At 30.1% G+C, this 8,606-nt stretch overlaps 1 non-coding gene across 1 annotated transcript; it reads left to right on the top strand.

The window, feature by feature from the left end:
• The first annotated feature begins 502 nt into the window (after positions 1-502).
• TRNAY-GUA (transfer RNA tyrosine (anticodon GUA)) lies at positions 503-585 on the top strand. The gene is given in 2 exon segments: positions 503-539; positions 550-585. It is a non-coding gene; the product is annotated as a tRNA-Tyr (tRNA).
• The last annotated feature ends 8,021 nt before the right edge of the window (positions 586-8,606 follow it).

The following is an 8,606-nucleotide window of genomic DNA, read 5'->3' on the forward strand; positions in this document are numbered from 1 at the left end:
GGAGCTATCTTTTCTTAAAATTTAAATTTAATTAAATCAATTTAAAATTACGCCATTTGACAAAATATTTAAAAATGCAACTTAATGAGAAAAATTTCCCGCTAACCTTTAAGATTTTTATCTTGAAGCCATTCTTTCCGAAAGGACCGAGAATACTTTGTCCATCTACCCCATTTTAATACCAATAATAAATAAATTATAAAACTTATATAAATTATACTATGTATAAAAACAAAACGACTAGACAGGACACAAGTATTACCGTTCTAGACGCAAAACAAAGGATGAAATAATTTGTGTAACCAGCCCAAAATGTAGCCAAGTCAAATTTTTGTAGCCCAAAAAGTAGTCAGTGCGCCAAATGCTTTTTTTAACGCCAAACTGAAAAATAAGTAGCCTAATTTGGCGCAAAGTAGCCAAATCTGGCAACGCTGCATTGTGGAAGAAACGAGTTGGGCGGAAGCAAAGCACTTGTCGCAAATTAGCAGATGATGTATCTGTTCCGTCGATAGCTCAGCTGGTAGAGCGGTGGACTGTAGTGGTATAGTTATCCATAGGTCGGTGGTTCAAATCCGCCTCGACGGACGTGATTTTTTTCACTTCCGTCGTCAGAACTCATGAGAATCAATTCGCAATTTCGCGATTCGACTAAATATGCAATATTTGTGATAAAACTGTTTTTTAATCATGTTTGTTTGCGCTGTGATTTTTTTCACTATCATTCCTTGTACAGAATTATTATTGCACTCCAGATTTAGCGTATGTTGATTGTTTTGCAATAGTATTCATATCTGCTTTATATCATTTCCATTAGTCAGTTATTATAGCACGATTTACATTTTGGAATTTTCCTGTTAAATCGTTATAGTTGAGTCTCAAATTTAATTATTTCTGGAATTGAACAAGACATTTCTGAAATTGAATTTGGAATTGGTTATTTAATACGAGATGGCAGTATAACTGTTTACCTCTAATCAAATTAATTAATTTTTAATATTTAATTATAGCCCAAGAATTTGGCATATCGTTTGGCGTGTTTATTATAAAACGGGCTATGGTTGTTGATGTTTATATGTAATATGTTTGAACACAAGCTTGGAAAAGTGTGATCACAAGCGACACTAATATGCTAGGAGAACTGCTAAACATAGAATGTGTAGCAAGCGCACAACCCGGGACTTCCCCTCTACTTGTCACTCGTTATGCGAAACGTCGCTCGTTAAAGCTTAAATAACTCCTGTGCTTTTAGTCGAAAATTTGTGAAATTTTGAAGGTAGGTTTGTTTATTAGGGGGATTGATGCTATTAAATTTGATTGATTAAAAGTCGAGTGGTAAGAAGATAAAGGAAATAGTGTGTCATATCTCGAGTAGTGTCGGACTTAATGACGATTTTTCGCGTTATTAGCATTTACATTTTTTTTTTTTATTTTTATATATCCCATTCCTACCTTGTAAATTAAGCCTTTTGCCATTTTATAATAATAAAAAATATAAAAATTTTTAATAATAAAATATCGTAACAGATGGCGCCACCAAATTGAGCCGGGAAAGGTAAGCGACTCGTTACTGGCTAACGATGCGTTACAAGGGAATGGGAGTATTTACAAAAATATGTTATGAAATGCAAAGATCACAACCATTGAATAACTGAATAATTTAGTTTTGTTTCCGAAGAATTGCGTAGCAAACCATACTGTTTATATCACTGCTTTGTACGTAATTAATAAATTTCAGCACTCCGTACGGTGTATTATTCCTTAGTACAACCTGGAAGTTGTTTCGTAATTTTGGGGTGGGTATGTGCAACGCATTACGAAGAGTTGGATGATAGTTGAAAAGTATAAAAATAACGTTACGTAAGTTATGTACGATTCTATATACTAATCTCTAAAGATCCTTATAGTTATTTAACCGTAATAAAAAGAATTTAATACAGAATATATCATGTATTCATTAGCGGCGTGGTTGCACTGCGCTTCTTGTAGTACTATATATATATATATATATATATATTAAATATTAAATTGAAAGTGTTTTTAACACCTCAGAATGATAAAAACCAATTTGTATTTTATCGAAATAATATCAATGGAAAATGGAGTAAACCTTCTCCAAAAATAGAAAATTTTTTCCATTCAAGAGATAAAGTTGAAGAAATTTGAAGAACTTAGTGATTATATTGTGATAATTTTAAAAATTGATTTTTCTTTTTCAAAGTGGGGAAAAAAGGGGAAATTGTTAAAGGCAAAAGTGAAAAGAGTGCAAACCATTACAAACCACAATTGTAAAAACCCAAGTAAGTTATTAAGAATAAATCTGAATGATTGACTCAAGTAAAAACATTAAATTCATATTTTTAGAACCATTTATGGTTGAAATTATATTAAAAACTATTTTCTGATTGGCAAAATGTGTTTCCTTTTTCATTAATTTTAAGATATAAGATATTTTAAAAATGAAATAAAATTTTACTTACCTTTTCTATTATTATTTTTTTTAATTTAAAAAGTTAAAAAATTAAAATTATTATATATAGTAATTTATTTTTTAAACTTAAATGTTATTTAATAATCGTATTTTATATATTTTTATTCATTCATAAAAAATATCATCTAATACAAATAATGAAAAAATAATGCAGAAATCTCGTGGCGCCATCTTTTGAGAACTAAATTACTAAACTTTTATTAATCAAATAAAATTATAAATGACAATTAATTTGAGTTTATCTATAGTATTAATATCATGAATTTAATAAAAATTTTATATTAATTTTAAATCTCGATAATATTCTGCATTAATACTTTCGCCTTCTTAATGTTGAATGTCTTGAGACCATCTCAATTTATTTGTATAGAATCCATTCATTTTTCGATCAATCATTTTATTTTCCTATTGAATCAATGTTGTTATGATTGAACAGGTTCTAGAAATTGGATATGAAAGTTATTGACAATGTATTGATGAATTTAAAAAAAATTGTTTATGTCGGAAAAATATTTTAAATTTTAATTCAATCGGAAAAAAGTGCTTCGAGTTTTCCGATTGAATTAAATAATTGGGCGATAAATATATTTATATTCTCAATTTAATTTTTAATGATTAATTACTAGCAACTCACCAATAGCTTCGGATTGAGAGAACAATTGCGTTTCGTCTAGTTTCATTTAATCTCCCAAGAGGCTCCAAGATGCACTTTACTGTGTAAAAAAAAACACGCACACACACACAACATGAAAGTAATATAAATTGAAATTTCCTTTGATAAATAGTAAAAAAAGTCTGCTTTTCATTTTACATTTATAACATTTAAGTACAAGGACACTAAAATTCATAAAAAATACGAACTTCACTTGTCCTTTTCATTCCAGGAACTCATCTAAAATACACTGAGGTTCGACCTTTCATTTGAGGCTACAACCTCAGTAAATTATGTAAAAGATTTTAAAAAATGCCTGCTGGTAATTGGTTAATATTGTAAAAATAAGTATATTACATTTAGAAACTATATTTATTTGTTTTATTATGGCTTTCGGTGAGGCAAGCCCACGCATTTGTGGCTATTTTGATCCTCCATCCTCCTCAGGTTTTTCTTTACTAAGAATATTTATGAATTTATATATATATAAACATATCTTGATTTAAATTGCAATCGACAAAATTAGTAGAATATGTTCATAATTTTGTTTTTGGATTGACTTGTTATTTTAATGGATCTTTTTATAATTACATTACATTTTAAAATTTGAAACTTATGATTTTATAAATGGACAATGGATTTAAATTAATTATTTTCATTTAATTAATATTTACTTAAAATAATTAGAATTGAGAAGAAAGTAAGAGTATAAGATATTTTAGGGGTGGTTGTTTTGGGTACGTTGGACATCCGTCTCATTGTGGGGGTCTGTCGAACCCGTGATGAGCCTTAAAAAGTCTCCCTTAGTGTCCATAGAGCAGAAAAAGGCGAAAAATGAAGGAAGAAATACGAGAGACGTCATAAAGTTCAAAATAATTTTTATTACATTCTCAATGTAATTTTTTGAGTCAATTTTGACCTCTTCCTCTTATTTACATGTTCATGGACAGGCTGACATTCAAAAATGTCTAAAAAGTTCTGCAAATATTTTATAACTGATAGTTTATTCACGCGATAAGTAAGTAGGCAGGCTTTTAAGGACAAATTTGTATGTCCCTAATACTGCTAAAAAAACACGTAGACAATTTCTGGATCCCTTCCCACCGAGTACAATGATGTACTTTTCGCGTCCTCTTAAAGTGTACACGTAACTAATGAATGAGCTCTGAGCTACACTTTTATATACGTTTTCTATAGTTATTGATTTGGAAGTATTCATTATTATTAATAGATGTTGAAACAGAACGCAGTGAATCGACAGCAAAACTTAGATATCTGTTTGATGTCTTTCATCTCTTTGCACCGAGATATTTACAATTACAAAAAGAGTTTTTGTGTGATAATGATTATGGCGATGATCAGTTGCATCCGATACTCTTATTTGACAAATTTTATTTTGTTTTATTGTGTTTATACTTGTCTCCTACATCTTTGATGTTTTCTATTTATATAGGAGCTCACATAATTTTATTTCTTTAACTTTATTCTTTGATCTTTTAATATTTTATTAAAATATCTTTTTAAAGTTTTGTTAGTTTTTCGTATAATTCTGTCAACTTTACTTTAATTAAAATAGCTTTAATTATTTTAATTATTAATAATTAAAGTGTCATATAATAATTAAATAATTGTAAATTAAATGTTCAGATTATTATGCAATTTCTGAACGTTGTACTTTAAAAACATAGTTAATTAGCTATTTAGGAACATATTTCCAATCCAATATATCAACATTTGAATGCATTATAACAGTAAAATAGAAATCCAGAACGAGTTGCTTAACTTTCCTCGCAGCATTCAAACCTGCGTGTGGCACCAGCTATTATGATATCTTATTTAAAATATTCTTTATATAATTAATTATTATAAAATGGCAAAAATCTTAATTTTGAGGGTAAGGATGAGTTTTATGAAAAATTGTAAATGCTAATAACGAGTACAATCTTCATTAAGTCCAACCCTACTGGAGATACGACACGCGATCCCCTATATTTCCCCATCTTCTCAATCTTTAACCATCAAAATTTAGTGGCATCAATTCCCCTATTACACAAACCTCCCTGCAAAATTTCAAAAATTTTCTACAATATGTACAGTACAGGAGTTATTAAGCTTCAAAGAGAACGAACAAAATCACGTCCCTCCACATACACACTAACATCCCTACATATCCCTACATATAACCCCCCCCCCGAATTTGTTTTTTATTTTTTCATTTCGCGACGTTTCAAGGTCTCCTGAGTCCAAAAATGTAAAAATCTTGGGCGTTATTTTTGACCGATCGCCATACTTTTTCTCTGTCATATATAAGATAGCCGGGAAAGTAATACAGTATATAGTTAAATCTCGTGAGAACAGTAAAACATTTTATGTCAAAGTCATGTAATCATTGTAGTTTACAGCAAAATTTATGTAAAGATACCATATTATACTGTTCTCGTGTAACTTATTTATATTGACGGCAAGAAGCGGCTAAGAAGTCAGCCTACAGCTCTGTGGGATCCGGGATCGAATTCGGCCGAGCATTTGTCCAGGAATTTTTCATGGGGAAGCTTGTCCTCAATATCCTTGCCCGTCCTTTACCACCCGGTTACCCCTCCCCTTTGTTGTTAAGCCTAATCAACAATGGGTAGGTAAAAAGACCCACTTAGTACCTACATGACAGAAAGAGTTAAAAAGAAAGATTTTATCTAATTATTTTTTCAACTGTTGTAGAACATAATAAAGGTATGGTGATAAGTATGATAATCCGATCACTATAGCAATCTCTATACCAGTAAAATTCCCTTTCTTTGGAGATACAGGGAGGTTGTGTCATATCTCCAGTGAGGTCAGACTTAACGAAAGTTTTCCACGTTATTTTGCTATTAAGATATATTCAGATTTTGATATATTGCTTATGTTTTTGAAACACAATGTCCAGAAATTGCATAACAAACCGCTTTTATGTAAATTGTTATACAATTTCTGAATTATTGTATTTGTGAAATATTTCTATACATTTATGCTTCGTTTCTTATTCTATAAACCTTTAAATATTTATTTAAAAAGACAAATTTCATTTAAAAATTGATAATTTTAGAAAATTATTTGGTGCATAATATTATTGTAAATTACATTGCAAAAAGTAGAATAACTTTCCGTCGTAGGCTAACCATTAACATTAAATGCTATATATAATAATGTTAAATGAATTGTTGCCTAATTGTGATCGTTTGCATAATTTAAATATTTAAAATACGTCATCAACAAAGCACTTGAAGGTTTAAGTATTTCTTACACGAATCGATGTAACCAATTATAGAAGTAAGCATTATAAAATATTTCAATTTCCTTTCCAAATGATAATGATAAAATCTAAATTAAAATTTTATCTCTTTTTTTTACATTTTCTTTACTTTGATAATTATTTTGATATCGATCTTTTTCAATAAGAAAAACAAAAAATCATAATTTAGTTCTATTTTAAAAAGTCATTAAAGAAATTTTCTCTTCTGATTGAATTTAAAAATAAAAAAATAAATTTTACTGTGCGTTAAAATATCGATAAAATTAGAAAAATAAAATGAAGATAGGAAATTACAGAACTTAAATACAGTCGAACACCACAGACGAGAGCATAGAAAATAATCGTTTTTGGGAGGTGGACCTTGTCAGTAGGTTATTTTGTACGCATTTTCGTTAAAATAATAATTATTATATATTCACATATTCTTTTGGAGTTATACATTGGACTCACACAGATCTTGAACAACTCCAAAGGAAAACAAGAACGAAACTTACTAAGCATAAACAACATCATCCTAAATCCGCCACAGAAAGATTAATCCTTCCACGTAAAGATGGCGGACGTGGCCTGATTGACATAGTGAACCTTCACTACAAACAAATACAGACACGGCGAGAGTTTTTCTACAGAAAACAAGAAACATCACAGTTACATAAAGCAGTAACTCTAGCAGACTCAAATAACACACCATTAAACTTACACTCGCACATATGGACACGACACAACGTATAAAAAGCATATACGCCATTAAGCAATCGTGGACACTCCAGGCAGACCTGGCCTAAGATTTGTTGGCAAAACTGCATCAAACAGCTGGTTAGCTCGGAGATGCTTCTTTGGGAGACGGAAAGATTCATAATTGCCATACAGGATTAAGCTATAAATACTAAAAACTACAGAAAACACACACGTCACTCACAAATGACACATGCAGAAAATGTTACATCACGCCAGAAACAATACAACACATCACTTCTGGCTGAAAGCTCTTGGCACAGACAGATTATTTACATAGACACAATCAAGTAGCAAATATAATACACCAAAAGCTTGCAAACAAACACAATTTATTAGACATTACGAACCATACTACAAATACATTCCACAGACAGTATTAAAAAACAACACGCACAAAAAGTACTACGACAGAGCCATAATCACAGATAAAACAATTTACCACAACAGACGAGACATCACACTCATTGACAAACACAATAAAATCACATAATAGTAGACATATCCATATTTCAAACACTCACAATGTACAAAACACATGAACCGAAAAAATCGGCAAGTACACAGAACTCGCCCATGAAATAAGGCATCTGTGGAGATTGCATAAGGTGCTTATTGTACTGTACCTGTCGTTCTCTCCTCTACAAGTGTCATACCACACATACTATACAAAAGTCTGGGAACATTACAATCGAATAGAAACATACATCATACTACAGACGGCCACTATATTAAATACATTTCATATTGTTAGAAAATTCCTTAATACAGACACACTTATTTAATTTTTGTCTTGTTTTGATTGCTATGCTTTAACCGGCATAGTACACAGCCACCGGTGTCAATCGAGTATAACTCACTAAACCTAACATAATAATAATAATAAAATAAAATAAATAAAATAAAAAATTTGGGTTTTTTCCTCTATGTATGGATGTTAGTGTGTGTATGGGGCACAATTTTGTGTACCCTGTTTGAAGCTTAATAACTCCTGTGCTTTTTGTCGAAAATTTCTGAAATTTTGCAGGAAGGTTTGTGTATTAAAGATTCATGCTATTAAATTTTGGAGGTTTAAGGTCGACAGGGTGAGAAATCGTGTGTCGCATTTCGAGTAATGTCGGACTTATTGACGTTTTTAGTCGTTATTAGCATTTACAATTTTTTATAAAACCCATCAAAATTAAGTTTATTGCCATTTTATAATAATTAAAAATGTAAACAGTTTTTAAATGAAATATCGTAACAGATAACGCTACCATAATTTTAAATATTGCCGGAAAAGTTAACTCGTTGCAAGTATTTTTATTGGCAAAAGACAGTTACAGATATTTTTTATATGATCATTTTCTTTATTGTATATTTATGGAACCGCCTTAAAAAATTTCTGAATGAGTTACGACTATGAAAACACAGAATAATTAAATTAAAGTATTTTTTTTAAT

This window comes from Centruroides vittatus, unplaced genomic scaffold (genome assembly GCF_030686945.1).
Source record: "Centruroides vittatus isolate TY-2023 unplaced genomic scaffold, ASM3068694v2 contig_651, whole genome shotgun sequence".
In the NCBI taxonomy this organism is placed as follows: domain Eukaryota; kingdom Metazoa; phylum Arthropoda; class Arachnida; order Scorpiones; family Buthidae; genus Centruroides; species Centruroides vittatus.